At 52.3% G+C, this 11,344-nt stretch overlaps 1 long non-coding RNA gene across 2 annotated transcripts in view; it reads left to right on the top strand.

Annotated features, from left to right (window-relative positions):
* The window catches only part of LOC121067223, a 21,565-nt gene extending 10,221 nt beyond the window's left edge, over positions 1 to 11,344 (top strand). For both annotated transcript variants that reach the window (XR_005818184.1, XR_005818183.1), the window contains exon 3: positions 10,416 to 11,344. This is a non-coding gene — a long non-coding RNA (uncharacterized LOC121067223). The remainder of the gene's footprint in view (positions 1 to 10,415) is intronic.

Below are 11,344 nucleotides of genomic sequence, written 5' to 3'. Positions count from 1 at the left end.
TTGCTTCTTTTCCTACATCTTTGATGGTACAAGAAAGCTTCTGGTTGTTTCTCTGTTCGTGTTTCACTCTCTGTGGGGCTGTGTTTGATGTGCTAGGAAAATAGCACATTGGCTCTTTTGAGTCCTATTCAGTAGCAAATTAAACATCTAATAAGGAGCGTTTCAGCAAGTAAATGCAAGGAATAATGTAAAAAGAATCTGTTCATTCTTCATATTTCTCAGCGTCATGAAGACAAAGATATTTGCTATTTCCCCTCACGATAAAGCTATCGGCTATATTTACTTTGTACTCTGTTCTTGTGACAAATTTTATCTGACAATTTCCACGAACCTTGCCAGTGCTGTTTATTTAAATAAATTTCACATTTGCTGCTGTGTAAAAGGCAATTCTCCCCATTTTGCAGCTTGGGGAGCCAAAGTACTTAAAAGCTAATTAGCTTTTGCAAAACTGAAGCATAAACCAGCCTTAAGAAAGAGAACACGAACCTTACAGTCCTAACTTACCCCTTTCATCGCCTTAGTTAATGGTGTGTTTTCCACCTCGAGTTAATCGGCATTCTGATTTTACTTGAGGTCATGATCATAAAAAGATCTGATTGTCTTTTTAAGTATGTATAATTAAAATATGTGCCTACATAGTGACCTTCATCACAGTGTTCCAGCCCCTGTGCAGGTGCTAAGATGTTTGCTGCTGTATTGAAGATAATGAGGCTCAGGGGTTAAGAAATGTGACCAAGGATTTGGGAAATAAAAGCTCATCCTGTAACCTAGAATTTTTTGTTCTTGTGGACTTGTTCTGAGCCTTAAACAACATTGTTTTCCCTGGTTGTTCCCCCTGTCAAGTTTCCTAGGGTCTGGAGGAGGCAGTGGCACTGTGCAGGTAACCTGCCCACCTGCTTGCTGGTCACCACAGTGGTGACAGAGTTAATTACACAGACCAGGCTGTGTCCTGGAGTTTGGAAAACAGAGATTCAGCTAGCTTTTTTTCCTCTCTTATGCTGTCAAAAATATGTGATCACCCCTTTTCAGTAAGGGAAACGGAGCAGCTGCAAACAGCAAAACACGAGTCGGGACTGACTCTGTACTGTGCAATAGGTCTAACGTGCCTTTCCTGGAAAAATCCCGTTCTGCCATAGGTGGCCTGAAGACACTGCCGTATGACGGCTGCGGCGTTTCCAGTAACCCAGCAGGATTTGGTGGGTGGAGGAAGGGGAAGGAACTCAGCGAGCCCTGACAATTGGAAATTCTTGGCAGGGACTTGCACACGCAGTCTTGCGAGTGGCCTCGATGTCCCAACTTTTTTACAAGAAAAGGGTTGCACCGCAGCGAAGGGAGCCCAGAGCGGGGTGTACCTGCACCCCGGACCCGTGTGCTCGGGGATATGGCGGCTCAGCCTGCGCTCCCCTCTGGCGCAGTGCCGCTGGGGTGCCGGGAGCCCTGGGGGTACACCTTCCCCACCCCGGGGACGCATTATGGGGGAGCTGCAGGCTCCAAAACCGGGCACCGGGCTCCTTCGGGTGGCCCTGCCGGGAGGTGACAGCACCCTGTGTGTGTGTGTGTGCGTTGTGTCCCCTCGGCGGGGCGCTGTGAGGCGCAGCCCGGCTCCTCGCCCCGCCGAGCCGCCTCAGGGAGGGCGGCCTCGCCCCGGCGGCCGTTACAGCCGTTGCGCGGGCCCGGCCGGCCGCTGGTGCGTGCTGCTGCTGCCCCCTGCCGGCCGGAGAGAGGCCGGGGGGCTTTGGGGGGGTGAGGCGAGCTCCGGGCCCCCGGAGGGCTCCCCGTGCTCCGAGGGTTGAGCGAGGTCTCCCTGACCGGCCGTGCCCGGCTCTGCGGGGAGCCCCCGCTGCCCCGTTGGGGCGTGGGGATGCAGAGTCCCGGCTGCGGGGCGCATCCGCGGCTGCTTTGGGTTACGGAGCGCGCTGCCTGTCGGTGCACGCGTATGAGCGTGTCCCTGCAGCGCTGCCACGGAGTGGGTCATTTCCTTTTGACTCAGCGGCGTCAGTCACCGAGTGGGTCGCTCTTGGCTCGGGCCCTCAGCTGTGGAGACACTCTCGCTCACCCTTGGGGTACGGGTAGCATGGAGATGAGGCTTGCACTCCTGTTTGCAGGCCTCCTAGCACTGACACGCACCATCAGCAGCTGTTATATATCCCCCGGCATGGTTTGCTGGCTGGCCAGCTTGGGTACCATCTCTGAAACAAGGTGACTGGATGGACAGGGGGTGTCCTTACAGGCAAGGTGGGCACAAGGAGAGCCCTGGGCTTCATGCTTCATGCCAGTTCACATGCAGCATAGATGTAAGACCATGCTGGAAATTCACACAGCAAATCTCAGAAAAAGTCACTCTCCAAACACCTCTAAGCATGGAGGAATGCACACTCCAGTTGTGAAAATGAGTGTGAAAAAGTAGCCCCAGGTTTTCAGTTATTCAGAATAAAATGGTCTGGAAAGGCAGAAACTTGAGGTTAATGTGGAAGGGAGGAATGAAGACACTTGGAAGTCGAGACTGCTGATCGGTAGTCAGCCAGCCACGTGAATGCCTATCCACCACATTCCTGCCAAGAAATCCTTCCTACACAGGCCAAACTTAATGCTTTTTATTTTTTCTTGATATAAGTACATAAAATTCTACAGAAGTATATACAGATAGCATAGAAGTGTATGCATAGATACTGTACGTGCATGTGATACAGATTCTGGACACATCAATGCCAGCAAGTGTTGTGGGGTGCTACATCTCCATTGCCTATAAAATTATTAGCCGATTCCTGTTAATTTATTCTTGCCATGGGTTTGGCCTGTGCCAGTTCACACTCTTCCAAACAATTCCCAGGCATGGCTCAGGGAGTTAGCGTGGGCCAGGGGCCGTTCCCAATAACCACTTTGGATCAGACTGTCTTGCTCGAAGGATTAAAGAGTTTAATGTTATGGGTGCAAGCCATCCTGTGCCAGGGGCCTCGGTGCCAGAGAACAGTCCTGGGCACGTTTAATTTACTGGTATAGACGTAGTCTAGGAGCCCAAGGGATTAGGCAGGGGTTTAAGGGCTGCATGCCTGGACTTACATACTTTATTTCTCCCAGGATCCATTTTATGGGGCATTGTGTTTTTTGTGGACATGGGCCTTGGTTCTTTAACTCTTCTACCACCTTAGCTAAAAAGTATGGACTCCTGGTGATAATGATCTTTTTGAGTTTTGTTTTTTTCCTAAATAGCAGACACTCTGTGGAAGGTAAAATGGGTTGTAATTACACAGTTGTATTATCACTACCATCATGACAGTGGCATACAACAACAGTGAACTCTGCTTAATTAACATTTTTGTTATATTTTTAGGAACAAAGGTACCCAAAACATAAGAGGGGAAAAAATAAAAAAAACATATGAAACAGCAATTTTTCAAAGGCTGGCTAATTTTCATCAGGCTGTGTAGAAAAGAGCTTTCTTTGCCTTCAGGTTAAACCTGGAGATTATAAGATTACGCTAATTTTGCTATATGAAATCATAGAAGGACTGGATAGATTTTGCAGAGGAACACCACTGCAAGTGTATTCAGTTGTACTGGTCCTGGTGGTGTAACGTCTCTTGGGAATGACGCTGCTGAATTTTCGCTGTGTGAGTGGCACAGAAAGGTGTCTGACAGCTGCAAACCTACGTTTATGTGGAGGAACATAACTTCTTTGGTGAGGATGACAATTACAGTGCTCCAAGTCACCTGACCCATCTGTCTGGTCTAATCATAGCTCTATTCTCATACCTCTTTCTGGCTGTTAACCTCTTACTTTGACTCTTACCATAACTTGAACTTCATTTCTATTAATGTAGACACCACATTAGCATCAGAGTACCTAGGCCAGGGCTTGGTGACGAGCACTGACATGAGTGTCTCATTACCTGTGTGAGTCTGGTCAGTCTGGTACTGCACTAGGCGATGCGTGACTCGAGTATCCATCTGTCTGTCCTGACTACAGCCTGCTCAATGTGCGCGGACGCATTGGGATGGCTCTGATGCTGTGGTGATGCTTGGCTATTTTTCTTGTTCTTTGCTATGTGGGTCTCCCAGAGGCTGAATCCCATGCACCTGCTGCATGTGCTCCTACCTGAGGTGTGAGCAGGTTCACCTGGGGGATCTGATACTGTGTGTCTGGGCCCATCGCCCGCCTACCAGGGAGCCAGGACACAGCTGAGTAGGAAAAGTTTTTCAGAAACATACTCCAGAAAACCACCCTTGAATACCTCTAGCAATGCTGGCTGTGGTGTGGAAGCTAAGACAGAGAATTTGTTTCTGCATTGCCTCACCCAAATGCAGTCAGGCTGGGTAGAGGCCGTGCTTTTGTATCCCTTGAGGGCCAGGACCCTGGTGGCGGGCTGTGACAAGTGCAGTGCCCCTCTCACAGTGCTGGGCAATGAGAAGGCAGCCCTGGGTGGGATTTGGGGACACCGTCCCGGGCCATAAGCGCTGAGGAGGGAGCACGCAGAGCCTGGGATCGTTTCCCTGGCTGCCTGCCTGGGAGACACCCAGACCTTTGGCTAATAAAGCGCGGCTTCCTGCTAGATGCTTGCGTATGTGCTCGTCAGCCCGAAGCGGCTCCTTGCCGCTATGTGGTAATCCCAGTTCCTGCCATCGGCCCACGGGAACGCAGAGGCAGAGCTGGGAAAACCCCCGAGCAGCTAACCCACCCCCCAGGCCGCCCTCCCTGCCCCGCCACGCCTGGGTGTGAAAGGGTGAGAGGGTTTAGAGGCAAAGTCGTGGTCTCTTGTGCCCTCTGGGGTCGGCTGGTGTATAACACAGGCAAAATGAAGCGTGCACGGCTTTTCACAGGGTTTCTCCCAGCCGGACCCTCCGCAGGTGAGGCTTATAGGACGGGAGCAGGCCGTGTCTGTCATGTCAACACTGACCAGCCAGCCCCTGCCTCTGCTCTGACAGTGCCTCCTGGCTGAGAGGCTTTACCCTAGGAACAAAGGGACATAAGGGAGGAGTGTATGGTAAAATTTCCGTGAAAATACTCCACTCCCATCCCTTCTCTGTCCTTTGTCTTCGCCCATCCCTTCTCCTGCCCCCTTTTCCTACCATTTTTAGTGTTAGCGTGCTTGCATGCAGAGCTTGCTGTTTCTGATCCCGAGCTCATTTCCTCCCTCCCAAGGCCATTTTCATCCTTGTTTATACAGCCATGCTGCCTGGAGAACTGTTCCAACTGGGATTTCTGGTGGATAGCTTGCCAATAACTGTCCTTAGTTCTAAGAAACTGATAAAGGTTTCAGCATTTGGCCCCAGCTTCTAGAAGAGCCTGGGGAATGCACAGATGCAGTGTGCAGTCAGAGTTCGGAAAGCAGAGGGTAGATGACAGGCTTGTGATTTATTCTTGTCAGAGAAGTCTTCCTTGGCAGGTTTAGTGATCTAAGCTTTTGAGGCAGAGGCTTCTGAGGACAGGTTGTTTTGTTCTCTTCCTCCAAGTGCCGTTTGACTTCGATGCTTGGACCCCTTCTGTTGGCTTCTGGCTCTTTTGTGGTCACAAACCCTGAGTCATGAGAGCACTCTTCATTTCTACAGCTATTTTAAGGGCCGTATGTTTTACTTCTGAGCCTTTCTCTGAGGATTATGCTGTATTTTTACTGCTGCAGAGGCCTCAGGCAGTACTCATGTATCTCTCCCCAGCCTTCCCTGTCTCACTAAGAGCATCTCCACAGCATGAGTTTGCACAGTGGCTTCAGTGGACACAGAACTATCGTCCCCCAACTGATGAGCTGGAGGTGGGGGGTGTGTGAGGCTACAGAGTCCATGCTGTTCTGTGAGACATCACTGGTGTCTGGCTGGTGTTTTCTGATTGTCTGATGGAAATTTGAGAGCTCTGGCCAGGCTTGCATGAGGCACTGTGGCCAGGAGCCCCCCAGGCTGGCTCAGCCAGGTCACAGCGTGGGTGCAGCCAGGCTGTGCTCACCGAGGCACCCTGCTCACGCTAGGGATGAACTGCAAGGCAGCAGGATCGGACTTGCTCCTCCTGGAAATTCTTCCTGGAATTTTTTTCCCCAGTGATATGAACATGGGTTCCCCCCCCCCCCCCCCCTTTCCTTGGAAGTACTGAAACTGCTCGTAAAAGCAGATTTAGATGGGGTGCCCAGCTAAAGGAAGTGGGAACCCTCTTTGATGTTGAAAGCTGTGTCTTGTTTATACACTTGGTATGAGCCCACAGGCTGTCTGGGCAGCTGGGAAGTCCCAGAAAGGAATTTTCCCCCATCAAACTAGCAACCATAATAATATTTTACCCTTCTGCAGAGAGTGAGTGCTCATTTCCTAGCACTTTTGCTTCTGCAGGACCCTGGGCCTCTTCTCTCCGATGCTGCCCTTCTAAGTACTGTAGTTTGAGGTTTCTTGTCTTTGACCTAAAGACTTCAAGCCTGAGGCAGCTGATCTGGGGGGTGGGATGTACAGACTGGATGGCCCATTCATCTTTAGACCAACTGCTCCTTGCTGGCTGCATGGCAGGGCTCAGAACCACTGTGTGATCCCAGCTGGGGATTGTTACCATTGAGGTGTTTGACAAGAAATAGACGTCAGGTGGATGCAGTGAGTGTATTTGGAGCAGAGGAGGTCAGAGACCCTTTAGCCGGAAGTCATGGTTCCTTTTTGCTTGCCTTTTTGAGGACCCAGGCTGCCCTGCTGTCCTGGAGCTTCCAGCTGCCCTGAAAGTGCTGCCCATGCACCCCACAGCCCCGTGGGTCTCATGGGGCCCCTTCAGGGTCCCCTTTTGCAGAGGAACACATTTTTGCAGCACCAGCTAGAGAAGCGTGGTGTAAACTGTGATGGCAATGCAGTCTCTCCCTAGTTCTCAGTGCATTAGCCACATGCCGACTTTCCAGTTGGCCCTAATCATTTGCAGGGTGAGAGCAGGCACCAAGGGGATTATAACAGGTATGGGGCTGCCCAGCAGTGCTGTTAAGAGGATCATCTCTTTCTTACTGCACTCATGTGGCCTATGCTGGCATGGTCAGTGCTTCTCTATCAAATAGTAGGGGTCATTAATTTCGGAACACCTTTCTCTTCAGTTTCTCTTCTGCTTCCTTCCCACTTGTGTCAGTCAAACCAACATCCACAAAAGCATGCGTCTTAGATGGCTCATCACTCAGATGCACCAGGCATCCAAAAGGGAACAGAGACCTGTCAGTGTCAGCCATCTGTGAGCACTCCTTCCTGACACTCCCTGAATGTCCAAGGTGTCTGTGTGACCACAGCTGGCTCAGTTTCGGGTCGGGTTTGCCATCTGTTTTGTAGCTGTTAAGGTAACAGTGGCCTGTTTCCACCTGTGGGCACCTGTAGCCTTAGGCAGTCGTGAAGGACCCCTCCGCTATGGGATCTTTAAGAATTGCTTGCCCCGTGCTCCTGCTATGAAGACCACGGTGGTAGAGCTCAGAGAGCACTAGTGTCAGAGGGTGGTTATGGTTTGTGAGGTGGGGATTCTGCTTAGAGCAGCCTCTCTGAGGCAGAACATTGCTCAAAGGCCGAGTCAGAGATGATTCCTTCTGCAGGAGCCTACAGGCAATCCTCACGCCGTGAGGAGAAATGCCCCGCAGTACCTACTGTGAATGGCTGGCGGCTGGCTCATGGACAGAGCCCAGTGCCCTTTGCCATGCGGAATGCCCTAGCTGCCTCTCTTTCCTCAGTTGTACTGTTCTGGGAACAACTCTCATGATTTTTATGGGCTCCCTGCTTTCTACCGACGCACACTGAACTGAGGCAGCTGGTGGATGGCCCTGCTTGGCGGCACCGTTCAAGACGTGCCCGGCTTTGGGCCCACGTCTCCAGGCTCAGCTTTCACCCCGCTTCTGCCTTGCTGTTCTCCCTCCCCATCGCCCTTGGCAAGCGGATGCTCCTTCCGTGCCCGGCACTGGCTGCAGCTCTGCTGTTCCTCTCGGACATCGCCCGCAATGAGAGGGGATGGATGGATGGATGGACGTTTTATTTCCAGCTCACCCATCTCCTTCTCTTGGTGTAATAAGGGGCGATGCCCAATAGAGGGCACTTGAGCTTCTTCCCAAGCGGGGCACGCTCCTGTTGCGGCACAGGGGAAGGGAGGCCGAGGTGGGCAGCACAAATCCCAGGTGATTTCCAGGGGTGAAATCAGCGCCCCTTTCCTCCGGAGAAGGCTTGGCCGGGCCTGCCTGGTGGGGCCTTCCGCACCCACACACATTCCTGATCTCACATCTCACGGTGTGAGCGGTGCGCAACGGGGAGCGCAAGCTGCAGGGGTGTTGGGTTGTCCTCCAGGCACGATGGGAAACAGCTCGGAGGGGATCTCTGTATTAAACTAATCCTCGCTGCGTTGTCTTCACCCGCCCTGCCGGTCTCCCCTGCTGCTGGTCAGGATTCCCACAGAGGAATGTCTCTGAAGGTGGGGGAAGATACGGCACCTCAAGAGCAAATGCGGTTCTCCAGGAGTGTTTTCTCCATGCCAGCAGCAGGCAGTGACATGTGGGTTTTGTGGAAGTGAAGCAGGATCCTGCCACAGCCCTCTTGCCCCCTCTGTCACCACAACGCAACTTGTTCTTGCAGGGGAGGCTTGCCACCCGCCTCCCTTCGGCTCCTGGCCTGGCTGCCAGGAACTTAAGCAGGTTTTTGAGCAATGCTGGAGCAGGCAGGTGGCCTTGTCATAAATGTCATGCAATGAATCTTTCATGTTTTTATCAACTGACCAGAGGAAACTTGGCCTCTCTGACTGGGTTTGAGATTTGGGTTTGGTTTGAACCCAGTGTTCAGATCAAAACTCCAGGAGCGAGAAACCCATAGGAACCAAAAGCCAAGCAAACTGATCACATGAAATGCTTGGGAAGTGAAACCACTGAATTTTGCATAGCTCCAGCAGTGTGATCTGGTAACAGGCTAGGTTACACTCCGGGGTAGTCTGGGATCGTGCAGCCAGGGGCCAGGAGGTACAGCTTGTGTTCTTGGATCTTCCACGGCTTTCCACTGTGACCTTCAGAAAGTCAAGTAATTTTCCCAATATTAGTTTTCTCCATTGGAAAAAGGAGAAAACTTGCTCCTGGAAAGTATTTTGCTATCCTTGGGTAGAAGTTACATGGTAATATTCTGCAGCCCATATGTGTTGCTGATGCATGGTGCAGCAGCATAACCCGCTGGGCCCAGCTCGTGTGTCGGGCCTTGTTTGTGGGGCAGGGATCGCATGAGGAGGAAGAGCTGTGGCAATAGGTTGCCGCTCTTCTCTCTGCAGGGGCTTCTTTTACTACGGGGCTCTGCAATTGCTTGTTGCTGGCTGCAGCAGCGCATCCCCGTATTGCGTTCAGAAGAGATGCCGGGTGCTGCAGATCAACGGGGAGCTTGTGATCTGATCACAACGCTTCTGGCGTTGTGGTTGTGGAGTTGTGGGGTGAGAGACAGGCCGTGGTGCCGCTTGTCATGAGCAGCGCTGGCCTGGGAACAGGTTAAGCGGCCCAGCAGTGAACCCACTGGGCTGCGGTCACTGCTGCTGTTTTGCACCTCGGTGGGGTGGCGTGAGGTCAGGTGGAGGCTGCGAGGCATTTGCGGGTTTGGGGCAGGTTGTGCTGGTCTGCTGCAGGGAGCTGCTTCAGCTTCTGTCTGTCCGGACACAAACAACCAGGCCCTGGAGCGTGCCTGTCTCAGTGCTTGAACGCGGAGAGCTCGAATAGGGGAAAGAGATCGTACCCAGTAGTTTAAGCTGACTGTGGTTTATGGGTTGTATCTTACAGACCATTACGGGTGAAGCCACTGGCTCCGGTGTCTGAATAAGGAACAAATAAAGGCCTGGGGAATTTGGCTTTATATGAAGAAAAAAAATAAAATCTTAAGTGACTTTCACCAGGGTAAGAAAATGGTAAGAGATTCTCAGTTGTCAGGCTTTTGGATGTACCTTAGTTATCAGCTAGGGGTCAGGAGTAAGTCATACCTCACAACAGATGCGCTGTTGCATATCTGTATGGAGGATTTCTGCTTTCATCTGGCCTTTTATTCTCTCCTCGTAGGGGCAGGATGCCAGGCTAGTGAGCTGGTATATGCAGTTACCTGTTTTCCCGTGTTCATGCAGTAAGGAAACAGAAGAACCTAGAACAACGAATGGTGACTTGGAGTCTTAAGATTGGATGGTGACTTCAATTTGGTGTGGACTGGGGGAAAAAACAGGTGAAAATAAGTCCACAGTGTGAAAGCAGAATTCAGAGGGGAAATACAGTTTAAGAAGTGAGTTAGTTTACTGCTGCAGGCATCTAAGGTGGCACTACTCAGAAAGGCAGGGAGGTTATTTTCTGGCTCAGACTCTGCCTGTTGCAGTCCTTCAAGAAGAATACTTTGCTAACTGGAGCTGGCCTGAGTCCCTTTCCCCTAAAACGAAGATATTATTTTTCTTTTCTGCAGCATGCAGTTTACAAATGCTCTTTCCTTATCTTGTTACAGGCGTGCTGGCTGAGAACGGGCAACTGATATGTTAACCAGCCTGTGCTGCTCCAGAATTCATACGTGAGCTGAGAGAGCTCTCCTCAAGGCTTCTGAACTTTCCCCAGGAGAAAGGCTGGGACAAAAGGCTCTGCTGGCCCCAAGGGACTGGTAGCGGGTGAAAGGAGCCTTTCACCTACACACGGGGAATTTATATGGCATGGAGCTGGCAGTGCCTAAAAGCCCTTTGTTAGTACTGCTAGCTAGTGCCTCTGTGAAACCTGTCGGTGGCTTCCTGTGAGTTCAAAGTGGCTGTAAGCGTATCGGTCAATCCCCGATAACTTTCCTGGCTGCTTTGCCAGGGAGGTGGTGGGGAACTGACCGGGGACACGGGGCACTGGAAAAGCGACTGCTGCAGCTCTGTAGGGCAGCTGGTGCAGTAGGAGCCTACGCCATCCTGGTCGCACTGCGAGGAGAGGCAGTGGTGGTGGTTTCCCTGCTACTAGAGGCCTTTTATAAGTTGTCTGGGTGACCGGAGGGACTTGAGGTGGGATGCACAACTGCTCCTTGTGGACCTGTCCCCCGCTGGAGCAGGGGTAGGATGGGTACCTCTACCTGGGGGCAGGCTGCAGGTGAGGACCCGGTGCTGTGTCACGGAACTGCAGGATGAACGAGGTGGGAAGGGCCCTCTGCAGGTCCTCCTGTGCAACCCCTGCTCAAGCGGGGCCACCTACAGCAGGTTTCCACGTGGCTATTGAAGATCCCCAGGGACGGAGCCCCCGCAGCCTCTCCGGGCAGCCCTTACCGGCGCTCCCCCCCCTCACAGCACCGCAGCGCGTCCCGCCGTCCGGAGGCCGCCCCGCTGCCTCTCCCGGCGGCCCCCCCCGCTTCACAGACCCCTTCTCCATCCCCCCGTCCCCTCCCGGGGGGCCGGGGCGCCTTTAAGCGGA

Source organism: Cygnus olor, chromosome 3 (assembly GCF_009769625.2).
Source record: "Cygnus olor isolate bCygOlo1 chromosome 3, bCygOlo1.pri.v2, whole genome shotgun sequence".
Lineage (NCBI taxonomy): Eukaryota > Metazoa > Chordata > Aves > Anseriformes > Anatidae > Cygnus > Cygnus olor.
This window is presented reverse-complemented; position numbering and strand designations above follow the sequence as displayed.